Raw genomic sequence first — 23,235 nt, 5'->3', positions numbered from 1 at the left:
GGAATACTCCAATGCAAGCTGAATTCAGTAACCTACCTGGTACCATTTACAGTGGAACAGCCATTGACTTGGTTTAATTCTGTAAAGTCTAAAGTTCCAATGAGTAGAGAAGGAAATGCTACTGAAAGTAACTTCAGTAGCATAGGTAGGACACTCAAAAAATTGGTTGCAGACAACTCTAAATCATATGGTTAGTGTGCTAACAATGTTTACATCATGTTAGCACATAGTAGTTCTCAGCAAAATTGAACTGTACACTCCTTTGAGTTGAATGCATTACTTTCTATTCAATGCATTTTGTGATAGGTTTCTGTACATAACTACACAGACTGATGTGGAACTGTATAGATATTGCATGTAGAGTGCTAGGTGGCATGGAATACTCCAATGCAAGTTGAATTCAGTAACCTACCTGGTACCATTTACAGTGGAACAGCCATTGACTTGGTTTAATTCTCTAAAGTCTTAAGTTCCAATGAGTAGAGAAGGTAATGCTACTGAAAGTAACTTCTGGAGCATAGGTAGCACATTCATAAAATTGGTTGCAGACAACACTAAATCATATGGTTAGTGTGCTAACAATGTTTACATCATGTTAGCACATACTACTTATCAGGAAAATTGAACTGTACACTCCTTTGAGTTGAATGCATTCCTTTGTATTCAATGCATTTTGTGATAAGTTTCTGTACATAACTACTCAGACTGATGTGGAACTGTATAGATATTGCATGTAGAGTGCTAGGTGGCATGGAATACTCCAATGCAAGCTGAATTCAGTAACCTACCTGGTACCATTTACAGTGGAACAGCCATTGACTTGGTTTAATTCTGTAAAGTCTAAAGTTCCAATGAGTAGAGAAGGTAATGCTACTGAAAGTAACTTCTGGAGCATAGGTAGCACACTCATAAAATTGGTTGCAGACAACTCTAAATCATATGGTTAGTGTGCTAACAATGTTTACATCATGTTAGCACATAGTATTTCTCAGCAAAATTGAACTGTACACTCCTTTCAGTTGAATGCATTACTTTCTATTCAATGCATTTTGTGATAAGTTTCTGTACATAACTACTCAGACTGATGTGGAACTCTATAGATATTGCATGTAGAGTGCTAGGTGCCATGGAATACCCCAATGCAAGTTGAATTCAGTAACCTACCTGGTACCATTTACAGTGGAACAGCCATTGACTTGGTTTAATTCTAGAAAGACTAAAGTTCCAATGTGTAGAGAAGGTAACGTTACTGAAAGTAACTTCTGGAGCATAGGTAGCACACTCATAAAATTGGTTGCAGACAACTCTAAATCATATGGTTAGTGTGCTAACAATGTTTACATCATGTTAGTACATAGTACTTATCAGCAAAATTGAACTGTACACTCCTTTGAGTTGAATGCATTACTTTCTATTCAATGCATTTTGTGATAGGTTTCTGTACATAACTACACAGACTGATGTGGAACTGTATAGATATTGCATGTAGAGTGCTAGGTGGCATGGAATACTCCAATGCAAGTTGAATTCAGTAACCTACCTGGTACCATTTACAGTGGAACAGCCATTGACTTGGTTTAATTCTCTAAAGTCTTAAGTTCCAATGAGTAGAGAAGGTAATGCTACTGAAAGTAACTTCTGGAGCATAGGTAGCACATTCATAAAATTGGTTGCAGACAACACTAAATCATATGGTTAGTGTGCTAACAATGTTTACATCATGTTAGCACATACTACTTATCAGGAAAATTGAACTGTACACTCCTTTGAGTTGAATGCATTCCTTTGTATTCAATGCATTTTGTGATAAGTTTCTGTACATAACTACTCAGACTGATGTGGAACTGTATAGATATTGCATGTAGAATGCTAGGTGCCATGGAATACTCCAATGCAAGCTGAATTCAGTAACCTACCTGGTACCATTTACAGTGGAACAGCCATTGACTTGGTTTAATTCTGTAAAGTCCAAAGTTCCAATGAGTAGAGAAGGTAATGCTACTGAAAGTAACTTCAGTAGCACAGGTAGCACACTCAAAAAATTGGTTGCAGACAACTCTAAATCATATGGGTAGTGTGCTAACAATGTTTACATCATGTTAGTACATAGTAGTTCTCAGCAAAATTGAACTGTACACTCCTTTGAGTTGAATGCATTACTTTCTATTCAATGCATTTTGTGATAAGTTTCTGTACATAACTACTCAGACTGATGTGGAACTGTATAGATATTGCATGTAGAGTGCTAGGTGGCATGGAATACTCCAATGCAAGCTGAATTCAGTAACCTACCTGGTACCATTTACAGTGGAACAGCCATTGACTTGGTTTAATTCTGTAAAGTCTAAAGTTCCAATGAGTAGAGAAGGAAATGCTACTGAAAGTAACTTCAGTAGCATAGGTAGGACACTCAAAAAATTGGTTGCAGACAACTCTAAATCATATGGTTAGTGTGCTAACAATGTTTACATCATGTTAGCACATAGTAGTTCTCAGCAAAATTGAACTGTAGACTCCTTTGAGTTGAATGCATTACTTTCTATTCAATGCATTTTGTGATAAATTTCTGTACATAACTAATCAGACTGATGTGGAACTGTATAGATATTGCATGTAGAGTGCTAGGTGGCATGGAATACTCCAATGCAAGTTGAATTCAGTAACCTACCTGGTACCATTTACAGTGGAACAGCCATTGACTTGGTTTAATTCTGTAAAGTCTAAAGTTCCAATGAGTGGAGAAGGTAATGCAACTGAAAGTAACTTCAGTAGCATAGGTAGCACACTCAAAAAATTGGTTGCAGACAACTCTAAATCATATGGTTAGTGTGCTAACAATGTTTACATCATGTTAGCACATACTACTTATCAGGAAAATTGAACTGTACACTCCTTTGAGTTGAATTCATTCCTTTGATTTCAATGCATTTTGTGATAAGTTTCTGTACATAACTACTCAGACTGATGTGGAACTGTATAGATATTGCATGTAGAGTGCTAGGTGGCATGGAATACTCCAATGCAAGCTGAATTCAGTAACCTACCTGGTACCATTTACAGTGGAACAGACATTGACTTGGTTTAATTCTGTAAAGTCTAAAGTTCCAATGAGTAGAGAAGGTAATGCTACTGAAAGTAACTTCTGGAGCATAGGTAGCACACTCATAAAATTGGTTGCAGACAACTCTAAATCATATGGTTAGTGTGCTAACAATGTTTACATCATGTTAGCACATAGTATTTCTCAGCAAAATTGAACTGTACAGTCCTTTGAGTTGAATGCATTACTTTCTATTCAATGCATTTTGTGACAAGTTTCTGTACATAACTACTCAGACTGATGTGGAACTCTATAGATATTGCATGTAGAGTGCTAGGTGCCATGGAATACTCCAATGCAAGCTGAATTCAGTAACCTACCTGGTACCATTTACAGTGGAACAGTCATTGACTTGGTTTAATTCTGTAAAGTCTAAAGTTCCAATGAGTAGAGAAGGAAATGCTACTGAAAGTAACTTCAGTAGCATAGGTAGGACACTCAAAAAATTGGTTGCAGACAACTCTAAATCATATGGTTAGTGTGCTAACAATGTTTACATCATGTTAGCACATAGTAGTTCTCAGCAAAATTGAACTGTACACTCCTTTGAGTTGAATGCATTACTTTCTATTCAATGCATTTTGTGATAGGTTTCTGTACATAACTACACAGACTGATGTGGAACTGTATAGATATTGCATGTAGAGTGCTAGGTGGCATGGAATACTCCAATGCAAGTTGAATTCAGTAACCTACCTGGTACCATTTACAGTGGAACAGCCATTGACTTGGTTTAATTCTCTAAAGTCTTAAGTTCCAATGAGTAGAGAAGGTAATGCTACTGAAAGTAACTTCTGGAGCATAGGTAGCACATTCATAAAATTGGTTGCAGACAACACTAAATCATATGGTTAGTGTGCTAACAATGTTTACATCATGTTAGCACATACTACTTATCAGGAAAATTGAACTGTACACTCCTTTGAGTTGAATGCATTCCTTTGTATTCAATGCATTTTGTGATAAGTTTCTGTACATAACTACTCAGACTGATGTGGAACTGTATAGATATTGCATGTAGAGTGCTAGGTGGCATGGAATACTCCAATGCAAGCTGAATTCAGTAACCTACCTGGTACCATTTACAGTGGAACAGCCATTGACTTGGTTTAATTCTGTAAAGTCTAAAGTTCCAATGAGTAGAGAAGGTAATGCTACTGAAAGTAACTTCTGGAGCATAGGTAGCACACTCATAAAATTGGTTGCAGACAACTCTAAATCATATGGTTAGTGTGCTAACAATGTTTACATCATGTTAGCACATAGTATTTCTCAGCAAAATTGAACTGTACACTCCTTTCAGTTGAATGCATTACTTTCTATTCAATGCATTTTGTGATAAGTTTCTGTACATAACTACTCAGACTGATGTGGAACTCTATAGATATTGCATGTAGAGTGCTAGGTGCCATGGAATACCCCAATGCAAGTTGAATTCAGTAACCTACCTGGTACCATTTACAGTGGAACAGCCATTGACTTGGTTTAATTCTAGAAAGACTAAAGTTCCAATGTGTAGAGAAGGTAACGTTACTGAAAGTAACTTCTGGAGCATAGGTAGCACACTCATAAAATTGGTTGCAGACAACTCTAAATCATATGGTTAGTGTGCTAACAATGTTTACATCATGTTAGTACATAGTACTTATCAGCAAAATTGAACTGTACACTCCTTTGAGTTGAATGCATTACTTTCTATTCAATGCATTTTGTGATAGGTTTCTGTACATAACTACTCAGACTGATGTGGAACTGTATAGATATTGCATGTAGAGTGCTAGGTGGCATGGAATACTCCAATGCAAGCTGAATTCAGTAACCTACCTGGTACCATTTACAGTGGAACAGCCATTGACTTGGTTTAATTCTGTAAAGTCTAAAGTTCCAATGAGTAGAGAAGGTAATGCTACTGAAAGTAACTTCTGGAGCATAGGTAGCACACTCATAAAATTGGTTGCAGACAACTCTAAATCATATGGTTAGTGTGCTAACAATGTTTACATCATGTTAGCACATAGTATTTCTCAGCAAAATTGAACTGTACACTCCTTTCAGTTGAATGCATTACTTTCTATTCAATGCATTTTGTGATAAGTTTCTGTACATAACTACTCAGACTGATGTGGAACTCTATAGATATTGCATGTAGAGTGCTAGGTGCCATGGAATACCCCAATGCAAGTTGAATTCAGTAACCTACCTGGTACCATTTACAGTGGAACAGCCATTGACTTGGTTTAATTCTAGAAAGACTAAAGTTCCAATGTGTAGAGAAGGTAACGTTACTGAAAGTAACTTCTGGAGCATAGGTAGCACACTCATAAAATTGGTTGCAGACAACTCTAAATCATATGGTTAGTGTGCTAACAATGTTTACATCATGTTAGTACATAGTACTTATCAGCAAAATTGAACTGTACACTCCTTTGAGTTGAATGCATTACTTTCTATTCAATGCATTTTGTGATAGGTTTCTGTACATAACTACACAGACTGATGTGGAACTGTATAGATATTGCATGTAGAGTGCTAGGTGCCATGGAATACTCCAATGCAAGCTGAATTCAGTAACCTACCTGGTACCATTTGCAGTGGAACAGCCATTGATTTGGTTTAATTCTAGAAAGACTAAAGTTCCAATGTGTAGAGAAGGTAACGTTACTGAAAGTAACTTCTGGAGCATAGGTAGCACACTCATAAAATTGGTTGCAGACAACTCTAAATCATATGGTTAGTGTGCTAACAATGTTTACATCATGTTAGCACGTAGTATTTCTCAGCAAAATTGAACTGTAGACTCCTTTGCGTTGAATGCATTACTTTCTATTCAATGCATTTTGTGATAGGTTTCTGTACATAACTACACAGACTGATGTGGAACTGTATAGATATTGCATGTAGAGTGCTAGGTGGCATGGAATACTCCAATGCAAGTTGAATTCAGTAACCTACCTGGTACCATTTACAGTGGAACAGCCATTGACTTGGTTTAATTCTCTAAAGTCTTAAGTTCCAATGAGTAGAGAAGGTAATGCTACTGAAAGTAACTTCTGGAGCATAGGTAGCACATTCATAAAATTGGTTGCAGACAACACTAAATCATATGGTTAGTGTGCTAACAATGTTTACATCATGTTAGCACATACTACTTATCAGGAAAATTGAACTGTACACTCCTTTGAGTTGAATGCATTCCTTTGTATTCAATGCATTTTGTGATAAGTTTCTGTACATAACTACTCAGACTGATGTGGAACTGTATAGATATTGCATGTAGAGTGCTAGGTGGCATGGAATACTCCAATGCAAGCTGAATTCAGTAACCTACCTGGTACCATTTACAGTGGAACAGCCATTGACTTGGTTTAATTCTGTAAAGTCTAAAGTTCCAATGAGTAGAGAAGGTAATGCTACTGAAAGTAACTTCTGGAGCATAGGTAGCACACTCATAAAATTGGTTGCAGACAACTCTAAATCATATGGTTAGTGTGCTAACAATGTTTACATCATGTTAGCACATAGTATTTCTCAGCAAAATTGAACTGTACACTCCTTTCAGTTGAATGCATTACTTTCTATTCAATGCATTTTGTGATAAGTTTCTGTACATAACTACTCAGACTGATGTGGAACTGTATAGATATTGCATGTAGAGTGCTAGGTGCCATGGAATACTCCAATGCAAGCTGAATTCAGTAACCTACCTGGTACCATTTACAGTGGAACAGCCATTGACTTTGTTTAATTCTGTAAAGTCCAAAGTTCCAATGAGTAGAGAAGGTAATGCTACTGAAAGTAACTTCAGTAGCACAGGTAGCACACTCAAAAAATTGGTTGCAGACAACTCTAAATCATATGGGTAGTGTGCTAACAATGTTTACATCATGTTAGTACATAGTAGTTCTCAGCAAAATTGAACTGTACACTCCTTTGAGTTGAATGCATTACTTTCTATTCAATGCATTTTGTGATAAGTTTCTGTACATAACTACTCAGACTGATGTGGAACTGTATAGATATTGCATGTAGAGTGCTAGGTGGCATGGAATACTCCAATGCAAGCTGAATTCAGTAACCTACCTGGTACCATTTACAGTGGAACAGCCATTGACTTGGTTTAATTCTGTAAAGTCTAAAGTTCCAATGAGTAGAGAAGGAAATGCTACTGAAAGTAACTTCAGTAGCATAGGTAGGACACTCAAAAAATTGGTTGCAGACAACTCTAAATCATATGGTTAGTGTGCTAACAATGTTTACATCATGTTAGCACATAGTAGTTCTCAGCAAAATTGAACTGTAGACTCCTTTGAGTTGAATGCATTACTTTCTATTCAATGCATTTTGTGATAAATTTCTGTACATAACTAATCAGACTGATGTGGAACTGTATAGATATTGCATGTAGAGTGCTAGGTGGCATGGAATACTCCAATGCAAGTTGAATTCAGTAACCTACCTGGTACCATTTACAGTGGAACAGCCATTGACTTGGTTTAATTCTGTAAAGTCTAAAGTTCCAATGAGTGGAGAAGGTAATGCAACTGAAAGTAACTTCAGTAGCATAGGTAGCACACTCAAAAAATTGGTTGCAGACAACTCTAAATCATATGGTTAGTGTGCTAACAATGTTTACATCATGTTAGCACATACTACTTATCAGGAAAATTGAACTGTACACTCCTTTGAGTTGAATTCATTCCTTTGATTTCAATGCATTTTGTGATAAGTTTCTGTACATAACTACTCAGACTGATGTGGAACTGTATAGATATTGCATGTAGAGTGCTAGGTGGCATGGAATACTCCAATGCAAGCTGAATTCAGTAACCTACCTGGTACCATTTACAGTGGAACAGACATTGACTTGGTTTAATTCTGTAAAGTCTAAAGTTCCAATGAGTAGAGAAGGTAATGCTACTGAAAGTAACTTCTGGAGCATAGGTAGCACACTCATAAAATTGGTTGCAGACAACTCTAAATCATATGGTTAGTGTGCTAACAATGTTTACATCATGTTAGCACATAGTATTTCTCAGCAAAATTGAACTGTACAGTCCTTTGAGTTGAATGCATTACTTTCTATTCAATGCATTTTGTGACAAGTTTCTGTACATAACTACTCAGACTGATGTGGAACTCTATAGATATTGCATGTAGAGTGCTAGGTGCCATGGAATACTCCAATGCAAGCTGAATTCAGTAACCTACCTGGTACCATTTACAGTGGAACAGCCATTGACTTGGTTTAATTCTGTAAAGTCTAAAGTTCCAATGAGTAGAGAAGGAAATGCTACTGAAAGTAACTTCAGTAGCATAGGTAGGACACTCAAAAAATTGGTTGCAGACAACTCTAAATCATATGGTTAGTGTGCTAACAATGTTTACATCATGTTAGCACATAGTAGTTCTCAGCAAAATTGAACTGTAGACTCCTTTGAGTTGAATGCATTACTTTCTATTCAATGCATTTTGTGATAAATTTCTGTACATAACTAATCAGACTGATGTGGAACTGTATAGATATTGCATGTAGAGTGCTAGGTGGCATGGAATACTCCAATGCAAGTTGAATTCAGTAACCTACCTGGTACCATTTACAGTGGAACAGCCATTGACTTGGTTTAATTCTGTAAAGTCTAAAGTTCCAATGAGTGGAGAAGGTAATGCAACTGAAAGTAACTTCAGTAGCATAGGTAGCACACTCAAAAAATTGGTTGCAGACAACTCTAAATCATATGGTTAGTGTGCTAACAATGTTTACATCATGTTAGCACATACTACTTATCAGGAAAATTGAACTGTACACTCCTTTGAGTTGAATTCATTCCTTTGATTTCAATGCATTTTGTGATAAGTTTCTGTACATAACTACTCAGACTGATGTGGAACTGTATAGATATTGCATGTAGAGTGCTAGGTGGCATGGAATACTCCAATGCAAGCTGAATTCAGTAACCTACCTGGTACCATTTACAGTGGAACAGACATTGACTTGGTTTAATTCTGTAAAGTCTAAAGTTCCAATGAGTAGAGAAGGTAATGCTACTGAAAGTAACTTCTGGAGCATAGGTAGCACACTCATAAAATTGGTTGCAGACAACTCTAAATCATATGGTTAGTGTGCTAACAATGTTTACATCATGTTAGCACATAGTATTTCTCAGCAAAATTGAACTGTACAGTCCTTTGAGTTGAATGCATTACTTTCTATTCAATGCATTTTGTGACAAGTTTCTGTACATAACTACTCAGACTGATGTGGAACTCTATAGATATTGCATGTAGAGTGCTAGGTGCCATGGAATACTCCAATGCAAGCTGAATTCAGTAACCTACCTGGTACCATTTACAGTGGAACAGCCATTGACTTGGTTTAATTCTGTAAAGTCTAAAGTTCCAATGAGTAGAGAAGGAAATGCTACTGAAAGTAACTTCAGTAGCATAGGTAGGACACTCAAAAAATTGGTTGCAGACAACTCTAAATCATATGGTTAGTGTGCTAACAATGTTTACATCATGTTAGCACATAGTAGTTCTCAGCAAAATTGAACTGTACACTCCTTTGAGTTGAATGCATTACTTTCTATTCAATGCATTTTGTGATAGGTTTCTGTACATAACTACACAGACTGATGTGGAACTGTATAGATATTGCATGTAGAGTGCTAGGTGGCATGGAATACTCCAATGCAAGTTGAATTCAGTAACCTACCTGGTACCATTTACAGTGGAACAGCCATTGACTTGGTTTAATTCTCTAAAGTCTTAAGTTCCAATGAGTAGAGAAGGTAATGCTACTGAAAGTAACTTCTGGAGCATAGGTAGCACATTCATAAAATTGGTTGCAGACAACACTAAATCATATGGTTAGTGTGCTAACAATGTTTACATCATGTTAGCACATACTACTTATCAGGAAAATTGAACTGTACACTCCTTTGAGTTGAATGCATTCCTTTGTATTCAATGCATTTTGTGATAAGTTTCTGTACATAACTACTCAGACTGATGTGGAACTGTATAGATATTGCATGTAGAGTGCTAGGTGGCATGGAATACTCCAATGCAAGCTGAATTCAGTAACCTACCTGGTACCATTTACAGTGGAACAGCCATTGACTTGGTTTAATTCTGTAAAGTCTAAAGTTCCAATGAGTAGAGAAGGTAATGCTACTGAAAGTAACTTCTGGAGCATAGGTAGCACACTCATAAAATTGGTTGCAGACAACTCTAAATCATATGGTTAGTGTGCTAACAATGTTTACATCATGTTAGCACATAGTATTTCTCAGCAAAATTGAACTGTACACTCCTTTCAGTTGAATGCATTACTTTCTATTCAATGCATTTTGTGATAAGTTTCTGTACATAACTACTCAGACTGATGTGGAACTCTATAGATATTGCATGTAGAGTGCTAGGTGCCATGGAATACCCCAATGCAAGTTGAATTCAGTAACCTACCTGGTACCATTTACAGTGGAACAGCCATTGACTTGGTTTAATTCTAGAAAGACTAAAGTTCCAATGTGTAGAGAAGGTAACGTTACTGAAAGTAACTTCTGGAGCATAGGTAGCACACTCATAAAATTGGTTGCAGACAACTCTAAATCATATGGTTAGTGTGCTAACAATGTTTACATCATGTTAGTACATAGTACTTATCAGCAAAATTGAACTGTACACTCCTTTGAGTTGAATGCATTACTTTCTATTCAATGCATTTTGTGATAGGTTTCTGTACATAACTACACAGACTGATGTGGAACTGTATAGATATTGCATGTAGAGTGCTAGGTGGCATGGAATACTCCAATGCAAGTTGAATTCAGTAACCTACCTGGTACCATTTACAGTGGAACAGCCATTGACTTGGTTTAATTCTCTAAAGTCTTAAGTTCCAATGAGTAGAGAAGGTAATGCTACTGAAAGTAACTTCTGGAGCATAGGTAGCACATTCATAAAATTGGTTGCAGACAACACTAAATCATATGGTTAGTGTGCTAACAATGTTTACATCATGTTAGCACATACTACTTATCAGGAAAATTGAACTGTACACTCCTTTGAGTTGAATGCATTCCTTTGTATTCAATGCATTTTGTGATAAGTTTCTGTACATAACTACTCAGACTGATGTGGAACTGTATAGATATTGCATGTAGAATGCTAGGTGCCATGGAATACTCCAATGCAAGCTGAATTCAGTAACCTACCTGGTACCATTTACAGTGGAACAGCCATTGACTTGGTTTAATTCTGTAAAGTCCAAAGTTCCAATGAGTAGAGAAGGTAATGCTACTGAAAGTAACTTCAGTAGCACAGGTAGCACACTCAAAAAATTGGTTGCAGACAACTCTAAATCATATGGGTAGTGTGCTAACAATGTTTACATCATGTTAGTACATAGTAGTTCTCAGCAAAATTGAACTGTACACTCCTTTGAGTTGAATGCATTACTTTCTATTCAATGCATTTTGTGATAAGTTTCTGTACATAACTACTCAGACTGATGTGGAACTGTATAGATAGTGCATGTAGAGTGCTAGGTGGCATGGAATACTCCAATGCAAGCTGAATTCAGTAACCTACCTGGTACCATTTACAGTGGAACAGCCATTGACTTGGTTTAATTCTGTAAAGTCTAAAGTTCCAATGAGTAGAGAAGGAAATGCTACTGAAAGTAACTTCAGTAGCATAGGTAGGACACTCAAAAAATTGGTTGCAGACAACTCTAAATCATATGGTTAGTGTGCTAACAATGTTTACATCATGTTAGCACATAGTAGTTCTCAGCAAAATTGAACTGTAGACTCCTTTGAGTTGAATGCATTACTTTCTATTCAATGCATTTTGTGATAAATTTCTGTACATAACTAATCAGACTGATGTGGAACTGTATAGATATTGCATGTAGAGTGCTAGGTGGCATGGAATACTCCAATGCAAGTTGAATTCAGTAACCTACCTGGTACCATTTACAGTGGAACAGCCATTGACTTGGTTTAATTCTGTAAAGTCTAAAGTTCCAATGAGTGGAGAAGGTAATGCAACTGAAAGTAACTTCAGTAGCATAGGTAGCACACTCAAAAAATTGGTTGCAGACAACTCTAAATCATATGGTTAGTGTGCTAACAATGTTTACATCATGTTAGCACATACTACTTATCAGGAAAATTGAACTGTACACTCCTTTGAGTTGAATTCATTCCTTTGATTTCAATGCATTTTGTGATAAGTTTCTGTACATAACTACTCAGACTGATGTGGAACTGTATAGATATTGCATGTAGAGTGCTAGGTGGCATGGAATACTCCAATGCAAGCTGAATTCAGTAACCTACCTGGTACCATTTACAGTGGAACAGACATTGACTTGGTTTAATTCTGTAAAGTCTAAAGTTCCAATGAGTAGAGAAGGTAATGCTACTGAAAGTAACTTCTGGAGCATAGGTAGCACACTCATAAAATTGGTTGCAGACAACTCTAAATCATATGGTTAGTGTGCTAACAATGTTTACATCATGTTAGCACATAGTATTTCTCAGCAAAATTGAACTGTACAGTCCTTTGAGTTGAATGCATTACTTTCTATTCAATGCATTTTGTGACAAGTTTCTGTACATAACTACTCAGACTGATGTGGAACTCTATAGATATTGCATGTAGAGTGCTAGGTGCCATGGAATACTCCAATGCAAGCTGAATTCAGTAACCTACCTGGTACCATTTACAGTGGAACAGCCATTGACTTGGTTTAATTCTGTAAAGTCTAAAGTTCCAATGAGTAGAGAAGGAAATGCTACTGAAAGTAACTTCAGTAGCATAGGTAGGACACTCAAAAAATTGGTTGCAGACAACTCTAAATCATATGGTTAGTGTGATAACAATGTTTACATCATGTTAGCACATAGTAGTTCTCAGCAAAATTGAACTGTACACTCCTTTGAGTTGAATGCATTACTTTCTATTCAATGCATTTTGTGATAAATTTCTGTACATAACTAATCAGACTGATGTGGAACTGTATAGATATTGCATGTAGAGTGCTAGGTGGCATGGAATACTCCAATGCAAGTTGAATTCAGTAACCTACCTGGTACCATTTACAGTGGAACAGCCATTGACTTGGTTTAATTCTGTAAAGTCTAAAGTTCCAATGAGTGGAGAAGGTAATGCAACTGAAAGTAACTTCAGTAGCATAGGTAGCACACTCAAAAAATTGGTTGCAGACAACTCTAAATCATATGGTTAGTGTGCTAACAATGTTTACATCATGTTAGCACATACTACTTATCAGGAAAATTGAACTGTACACTCCTTTGAGTTGAATTCATTCCTTTGATTTCAATGCATTTTGTGATAAGTTTCTGTACATAACTACTCAGACTGATGTGGAACTGTATAGATATTGCATGTAGAGTGCTAGGTGGCATGGAATACTCCAATGCAAGCTGAATTCAGTAACCTACCTGGTACCATTTACAGTGGAACAGACATTGACTTGGTTTAATTCTGTAAAGTCTAAAGTTCCAATGAGTAGAGAAGGTAATGCTACTGAAAGTATCTTCTGGAGCATAGGTAGCACACTCATAAAATTGGTTGCAGACAACTCTAAATCATATGGTTAGTGTGCTAACAATGTTTACATCATGTTAGCACATAGTATTTCTCAGCAAAATTGAACTGTACAGTCCTTTGAGTTGAATGCATTACTTTCTATTCAATGCATTTTGTGACAAGTTTCTGTACATAACTACTCAGACTGATGTGGAACTCTATAGATATTGCATGTAGAGTGCTAGGTGCCATGGAATACTCCAATGCAAGCTGAATTCAGTAACCTACCTGGTACCATTTACAGTGGAACAGCCATTGACTTGGTTTAATTCTGTAAAGTCTAAAGTTCCAATGAGTAGAGAAGGAAATGCTACTGAAAGTAACTTCAGTAGCATAGGTAGGACACTCAAAAAATTGGTTGCAGACAACTCTAAATCATATGGTTAGTGTGCTAACAATGTTTACATCATGTTAGCACATAGTAGTTCTCAGCAAAATTGAACTGTACACTCCTTTGAGTTGAATGCATTACTTTCTATTCAATGCATTTTGTGATAGGTTTCTGTACATAACTACACAGACTGATGTGGAACTGTATAGATATTGCATGTAGAGTGCTAGGTGGCATGGAATACTCCAATGCAAGTTGAATTCAGTAACCTACCTGGTACCATTTACAGTGGAACAGCCATTGACTTGGTTTAATTCTCTAAAGTCTTAAGTTCCAATGAGTAGAGAAGGTAATGCTACTGAAAGTAACTTCTGGAGCATAGGTAGCACATTCATAAAATTGGTTGCAGACAACACTAAATCATATGGTTAGTGTGCTAACAATGTTTACATCATGTTAGCACATACTACTTATCAGGAAAATTGAACTGTACACTCCTTTGAGTTGAATGCATTCCTTTGTATTCAATGCATTTTGTGATAAGTTTCTGTACATAACTACTCAGACTGATGTGGAACTGTATAGATATTGCATGTAGAGTGCTAGGTGGCATGGAATACTCCAATGCAAGCTGAATTCAGTAACCTACCTGGTACCATTTACAGTGGAACAGCCATTGACTTGGTTTAATTCTGTAAAGTCTAAAGTTCCATTGAGTAGAGAAGGTAATGCTACTGAAAGTAACTTCTGGAGCATAGGTAGCACACTCATAAAATTGGTTGCAGACAACTCTAAATCATATGGTTAGTGTGCTAACAATGTTTACATCATGTTAGCACATAGTATTTCTCAGCAAAATTGAACTGTACACTCCTTTCAGTTGAATGCATTACTTTCTATTCAATGCATTTTGTGATAAGTTTCTGTACATAACTACTCAGACTGATGTGGAACTCTATAGATATTGCATGTAGAGTGCTAGGTGCCATGGAATACCCCAATGCAAGTTGAATTCAGTAACCTACCTGGTACCATTTACAGTGGAACAGCCATTGACTTGGTTTAATTCTAGAAAGACTAAAGTTCCAATGTGTAGAGAAGGTAACGTTACTGAAAGTAACTTCTGGAGCATAGGTAGCACACTCATAAAATTGGTTGCAGACAACTCTAAATCATATGGTTAGTGTGCTAACAATGTTTACATCATGTTAGTACATAGTACTTATCAGCAAAATTGAACTGTACACTCCTTTGAGTTGAATGCATTACTTTCTATTCAATGCATTTTGTGATAGGTTTCTGTACATAACTACACAGACTGATGTGGAACTGTATAGATATTGCATGTAGAGTGCTAGGTGCCATGGAATACTCCAATGCAAGCTGAATTCAGTAACCTACCTGGTACCATTTGCAGTGGAACAGCCATTGATTTGGTTTAATTCTAGAAAGACTAAAGTTCCAATGTGTAGAGAAGGTAACGTTACTGAAAGTAACTTCTGGAGCATAGGTAGCACACTCATAAAATTGGTTGCAGACAACTCTAAATCATATGGTTAGTGTGCTAACAATGTTTACATCATGTTAGCACGTAGTATTTCTCAGCAAAATTGAACTGTAGACTCCTTTGCGTTGAAGGCATTACTTTCTATTCAAAGCATTTTGTGATAAGTTTCTGTACATAACTACTCAGACTGATGTGGAACTGTATAGATATTGCATGTAGAATGCTAGGTGCCATGGAATACTCCAATGCAAGCTGAATTCAGTAACCTACCTGGTACCATTTACAGTGGAACAGCCATTGACTTGGTTTAATTCTGTAAAGTCCAAAGTTCCAATGAGTAGAGAAGGTAATGCTACTGAAAGTAACTTCAGTAGCACAGGTAGCACACTCAAAAATTTGGTTGCAGACAACTCTAAATCATATGGTTAGTGTGCTAACAATGTTTACATCATGTTAGCACATACTACTTATCAGGAAAATTGAACTGTACACTCCTTTGAGTTGAATTCATTCCTTTGATTTCAATGCATTTTGTGATAAGTTTCTGTACATAACTACTCAGACTGATGTGGAACTGTATAGATATTGCATGTAGAGTGCTAGGTGGCATGGAATACTCCAATGCAAGCTGAATTCAGTAACCTACCTGGTACCATTTACAGTGGAACAGACATTGACTTGGTTTAATTCTGTAAAGTCTAAAGTTCCAATGAGTAGAGAAGGTAATGCTACTGAAAGTATCTTCTGGAGCATAGGTAGCACACTCATAAAATTGGTTGCAGACAACTCTAAATCATATGGTTAGTGTGCTAACAATGTTTACATCATGTTAGCACATAGTATTTCTCAGCAAAATTGAACTGTACAGTCCTTTGAGTTGAATGCATTACTTTCTATTCAATGCATTTTGTGACAAGTTTCTGTACATAACTACTCAGACTGATGTGGAACTCTATAGATATTGCATGTAGAGTGCTAGGTGCCATGGAATACTCCAATGCAAGCTGAATTCAGTAACCTACCTGGTACCATTTACAGTGGAACAGCCATTGACTTGGTTTAATTCTGTAAAGTCTAAAGTTCCAATGAGTAGAGAAGGAAATGCTACTGAAAGTAACTTCAGTAGCATAGGTAGGACACTCAAAAAATTGGTTGCAGACAACTCTAAATCATATGGTTAGTGTGCTAACAATGTTTACATCATGTTAGCACATAGTAGTTCTCAGCAAAATTGAACTGTACACTCCTTTGAGTTGAATGCATTACTTTCTATTCAATGCATTTTGTGATAGGTTTCTGTACATAACTACACAGACTGATGTGGAACTGTATAGATATTGCATGTAGAGTGCTAGGTGGCATGGAATACTCCAATGCAAGTTGAATTCAGTAACCTACCTGGTACCATTTACAGTGGAACAGCCATTGACTTGGTTTAATTCTCTAAAGTCTTAAGTTCCAATGAGTAGAGAAGGTAATGCTACTGAAAGTAACTTCTGGAGCATAGGTAGCACATTCATAAAATTGGTTGCAGACAACACTAAATCATATGGTTAGTGTGCTAACAATGTTTACATCATGTTAGCACATACTACTTATCAGGAAAATTGAACTGTACACTCCTTTGAGTTGAATGCATTCCTTTGTATTCAATGCATTTTGTGATAAGTTTCTGTACATAACTACTCAGACTGATGTGGAACTGTATAGATATTGCATGTAGAGTGCTAGGTGGCATGGAATACTCCAATGCAAGCTGAATTCAGTAACCTACCTGGTACCATTTACAGTGGAACAGCCATTGACTTGGTTTAATTCTGTAAAGTCTAAAGTTCCAATGAGTAGAGAAGGTAATGCTACTGAAAGTAACTTCTGGAGCATAGGTAGCACACTCATAAAATTGGTTGCAGACAACTCTAAATCATATGGTTAGTGTGCTAACAATGTTTACATCATGTTAGCACATAGTATTTCTCAGCAAAATTGAACTGTACACTCCTTTCAGTTGAATGCATTACTTTCTATTCAATGCATTTTGTGATAAGTTTCTGTACATAACTACTCAGACTGATGTGGAACTCTATAGATATTGCATGTAGAGTGCTAGGTGCCATGGAATACCCCAATGCAAGTTGAATTCAGTAACCTACCTGGTACCATTTACAGTGGAACAGCCATTGACTTGGTTTAATTCTAGAAAGACTAAAGTTCCAATGTGTAGAGAAGGTAACGTTACTGAAAGTAACTTCTGGAGCATAGGTAGCACACTCATAAAATTGGTTGCAGACAACTCTAAATCATATGGTTAGTGTGCTAACAATGTTTACATCATGTTAGTACATAGTACTTATCAGCAAAATTGAACTGTACACTCCTTTGAGTTGAATGCATTACTTTCTATTCAATGCATTTTGTGATAGGTTTCTGTACATAACTACACAGACTGATGTGGAACTGTATAGATATTGCATGTAGAGTGCTAGGTGCCATGGAATACTCCAATGCAAGCTGAATTCAGTAACCTACCTGGTACCATTTGCAGTGGAACAGCCATTGATTTGGTTTAATTCTAGAAAGACTAAAGTTCCAATGTGTAGAGAAGGTAACGTTACTGAAAGTAACTTCTGGAGCATAGGTAGCACACTCATAAAATTGGTTGCAGACAACTCTAAATCATATGGTTAGTGTGCTAACAATGTTTACATCATGTTAGCACGTAGTATTTCTCAGCAAAATTGAACTGTAGACTCCTTTGCGTTGAAGGCATTACTTTCTATTCAAAGCATTTTGTGATAAGTTTCTGTACATAACTACTCAGACTGATGTGGAACTGTATAGATATTGCATGTAGAATGCTAGGTGCCATGGAATACTCCAATGCAAGCTGAATTCAGTAACCTACCTGGTACCATTTACAGTGGAACAGCCATTGACTTGGTTTAATTCTGTAAAGTCCAAAGTTCCAATGAGTAGAGAAGGTAATGCTACTGAAAGTAACTTCAGTAGCACAGGTAGCACACTCAAAAATTTGGTTGCAGACAACTCTAAATCATATGGGTAGTGTGCTAACAATGTTTACATCATGTTAGCACATAGTAGTTCTCAGCAAAATTGAACTGTAGACTCCTTTGAGTTGAATGCATTACTTTCTATTCAATGCATTTTGTGATAAGTTTCTGTACATAACTACTCAGACTGATGTGGAACTGTATAGATATTGCATGTAGAGTGCTAGGTGGCATGGAATACTCCAATGCAAGCTGAATTCAGTAACCTACCTGGTACCATTTACAGTGGAACAGCCATTGACTTGGTTTAATTCTGTAAAGTCTAAAGTTCCAATGAGTAGAGAAGGAAATGCTACTGAAAGTAACTTCAGTAGCATAGGTAGGACACTCAAAAAATTGGTTGCAGACAACTCTAAATCATATGGTTAGTGTGCTAACAATGTTTACATCATGTTAGCACATAGTAGTTCTCAGCAAAATTGAACTGTACACTCCTTTGAGTTGAATGCATTACTTTCTATTCAATGCATTTTGTGATAAGTTTCTGTACATAACTACTCAGACTGATGTGGAACTCTATAGATATTGCATGTAGAGTGCTAGGTGCCATGGAATACCCCTATGCAAGCTGAATTCAGTAACCTACCTGGTACCATTTACAGTGGAACAGCCATTGACGTGGTTTAATTCTAGAAAGACTAAAGTTCCAATGTGTAGAGAAGGTAACGTTACTGAAAGTAACTTCTGGAGCATAGGTAGCACACTCATAAAATTGGTTGCAGACAACTCTAAATCATATGGTTAGTGTGCTAACAATGTTTACATCATGTTAGTACATAGTACTTATCAGCAAAATTGAACTGTACACTCCTTTGAGTTGAATGCATTACTTTCTATTCAATGCATTTTGTGATAGGTTTCTGTACATAACTACACAGACTGATGTGGAACTGTATAGATATTGCATGTAGAGTGCTAGGTGCCATGGAATACTACAATGCAAGCTGAATTCAGTAACCTACCTGGTACCATTTGCAGTGGAACAGCCATTGATTTGGTTTAATTCTAGATAGACTAAAGTTCCAATGTGTAGAGAAGGTAACGTTACTGAAAGTAACTTCTGGAGCATAGGTAGCACACTCATAAAATTGGTTGCAGACAACTCTAAATCATATGGTTAGTGTGCTAACAATGTTTACATCATGTTAGCACGTAGTATTTCTCAGCAAAATTGAACTGTAGACTCCTTTGCGTTGAATGCATTACTTTCTATTCAAAGCATTTTGTGATAAGTTTCTGTACATAACTACTCAGACTGATGTGGAACTGTATAGATATTGCATGTAGAATGCTAGGTGCCATGGAATACTCCAATGCAAGCTGAATTCAGTAACCTACCTGGTACCATTTACAGTGGAACAGCCATTGACTTGGTTTAATTCTGTAAAGTCCAAAGTTCCAATGAGTAGAGAAGGTAATGCTACTGAAAGTAACTTCAGTAGCACAGGTAGCACACTCAAAAAATTGGTTGCAGACAACTCTAAATCATATGGGTAGTGTGCTAACAATGTTTACATCATGTTAGTACATAGTAGTTCTCAGCAAAATTGAACTGTACACTCCTTTGAGTTGAATGCATTACTTTCTATTCAATGCATTTTGTGATAAGTTTCTTTACATAACTACTCAGACTGATGTGGAACTGTATAGATATTGCATGTAGAGTGCTAGGTGGCATGGAATACTCCAATGCAAGCTGAATTCAGTAACCTACCTGGTACCATTTACAGTGGAACAGCCATTGACTTGGTTTAATTTTGTAAAGTCTAAAGTTCCAATGAGTAGAGAAGGAAATGCTACTGAAAGTAACTTCAGTAGCATAGGTAGGACACTCAAAAAATTGGTTGCAGACAACTCTAAATCATATGCTTAGTGTGCTAACAATGTTTACATCATGTTAGCACATACTACTTATCAGGAAAATTGAACTGTACACTCCTTTGAGTTGAATTCATTCCTTTGATTTCAATGCATTTTGTGATAAGTTTCTGTACATAACTACTCAGACTGATGTGGAACTGTATAGATATTGCATGTAGAGTGCTAGGTGCCATGGAATACTCCAATGCAAGCTGAATTCAGTAACCTACCTGGTACCATTTACAGTGGAACAGCCATTGACTTGGTTTAATTCTGTAAAGTCTAAAGTTCCAATGAGTAGAGAAGGTAATGCTACTGAAAGTAACTTCTGGAGCATAGGTAGCACACTCATAAAATTGGTTGCAGACAACTCTAAATCATATGGTTAGTGTGCTAACAATGTTTACATCATGTTAGCACGCAGTATTTCTCAGCAAAATTGAACTGTAGACTCCTTTGCGTTGAATGCATTACTTTCTATTCAATGCATTTTGTGATACGTTTCTGTACATAACTACTCAGACTGATGTGGAACTGTATAGATATTGCATGTAGAGTGCTAGGTGGCATGGAATACTCCAATGCAAGCTGAATTCAGTAACCTACCTGGTACCATTTACAGTGGAACAGCCATTGACTTGGTTTAATTCTGTAAAGTCTAAAGTTCCAATGAGTAGAGAAGGAAATGCTACTGAAAGTAACTTCAGTAGCATAGGTAGGACACTCAAAAAATTGGTTGCAGACAACTCTAAATCATATGGTTAGTGTGCTAACAATGTTTACATCATGTTAGCACATAGTAGTCCTCAGCAAAATTGAACTGTACACTCCTTTGAGTTGAATGCATTACTTTCTATTCAATGCATTTTGTGATAGGTTTCTGTACATAACTACACAGACTGATGTGGAACTGTATAGATATTGCATGTAGAGTGCTAGGTGGCATGGAATACTCCAATGCAAGTTGAATTCAGTAACCTACCTGGTACCATTTACAGTGGAACAGCCATTGACTTGGTTTAATTCTCTAAAGTCTTAAGTTCCAATGAGTAGAGAAGGTAATGCTACTGAAAGTAACTTCTGGAGCATAGGTAGCACATTCATAAAATTGGTTGCAGACAACACTAAATCATATGGTTAGTGTGCTAACAATGTTTACATCATGTTAGCACATACTACTTATCAGGAAAATTGAACTGTACACTCCTTTGAGTTGAATGCATTCCTTTGTATTCAATGCATTTTGTGATAAGTTTCTGTACATAACTACTCAGACTGATGTGGAACTGTATAGATATTGCATGTAGAGTGCTAGGTGGCATGGAATACTCCAATGCAAGCTGAATTCAGTAACCTACCTGGTACCATTTACAGTGGAACAGCCATTGACTTGGTTTAATTCTGTAAAGTCTAAAGTTCCAATGAGTAGAGAAGGTAATGCTACTGAAAGTAACTTCTGGAGCATAGGTAGCACACTCATAAAATTGGTTGCAGACAACTCTAAATCATATGGTTAGTGTGCTAACAATGTTTACATCATGTTAGCACATAGTATTTCTCAGCAAAATTGAACTGTACACTCCTTTCAGTTGAATGCATTACTTTCTATTCAATGCATTTTGTGATAAGTTTCTGTACATAACTACTCAGACTGATGTGGAACTGTATAGATATTGCATGTAGAGTGCTAGGTGCCATGGAATACCCCACTGCAAGTTGAATTCAGTAACCTACCTGGTACCATTTACAGTGGAACAGCCATTGACTTGGTTTAATTCTAGAAAGACTAAAGTTCCAATGTGTAGAGAAGGTAACGTTACTGAAAGTAACTTCTGGAGCATAGGTAGCACACTCATAAAATTGGTTGCAGACAACTCTAAATCATATGGTTAGTGTGCTAACAATGTTTACATCATGTTAGTACATAGTACTTATCAGCAAAATTGAACTGTACACTCCTTTGAGTTGAATGCATTACTTTCTATTCAATGCATTTTGTGATAGGTTTCTGTACATAACTACACAGACTGATGTGGAACTGTATAGATATTGCATGTAGAGTGCTAGGTGCCATGGAATACTCCAATGCAAGCTGAATTCAGTAACCTACCTGGTACCATTTGCAGTGGAACAGCCATTGATTTGGTTTAATTCTAGAAAGACTAAAGTTCCAATGTGTAGAGAAGGTAACGTTACTGAAAGTAACTTCTGGAGCATAGGTAGCACACTCATAAAATTGGTTGCAGACAACTCTAAATCATATGGTTAGTGTGCTAACAATGTTTACATCATGTTAGCACGTAGTATTTCTCAGCAAAATTGAACTGTAGACTCCTTTGCGTTGAATGCATTACTTTCTATTCAAAGCATTTTGTGATAAGTTTCTGTACATAACTACTCAGACTGATGTGGAACTGTATAGATATTGCATGTAGAATGCTAGGTGCCATGGAATACTCCAATGCAAGCTGAATTCAGTAACCTACCTGGTACCATTTACAGTGGAACAGCCATTGACTTGGTTTAATTCTGTAAAGTCCAAAGTTCCAATGAGTAGAGAAGGTAATGCTACTGAAAGTAACTTCAGTAGCACAGGTAGCACACTCAAAAATTTGGTTGCAGACAACTCTAAATCATATGGTTAGTGTGCTAACAATGTTTACATCATGTTAGTACATAGTAGTTCTCAGCAAAATTGAACTGTACACTCCTTTGAGTTGAATGCATTACTTTCTATTCAATGCATTTT

The sequence above is a fragment of the Hypanus sabinus genome, chromosome 28, assembly GCF_030144855.1.
Source record: "Hypanus sabinus isolate sHypSab1 chromosome 28, sHypSab1.hap1, whole genome shotgun sequence".
Classification (NCBI taxonomy): domain Eukaryota; kingdom Metazoa; phylum Chordata; class Chondrichthyes; order Myliobatiformes; family Dasyatidae; genus Hypanus; species Hypanus sabinus.
This window is presented reverse-complemented; position numbering follows the sequence as displayed.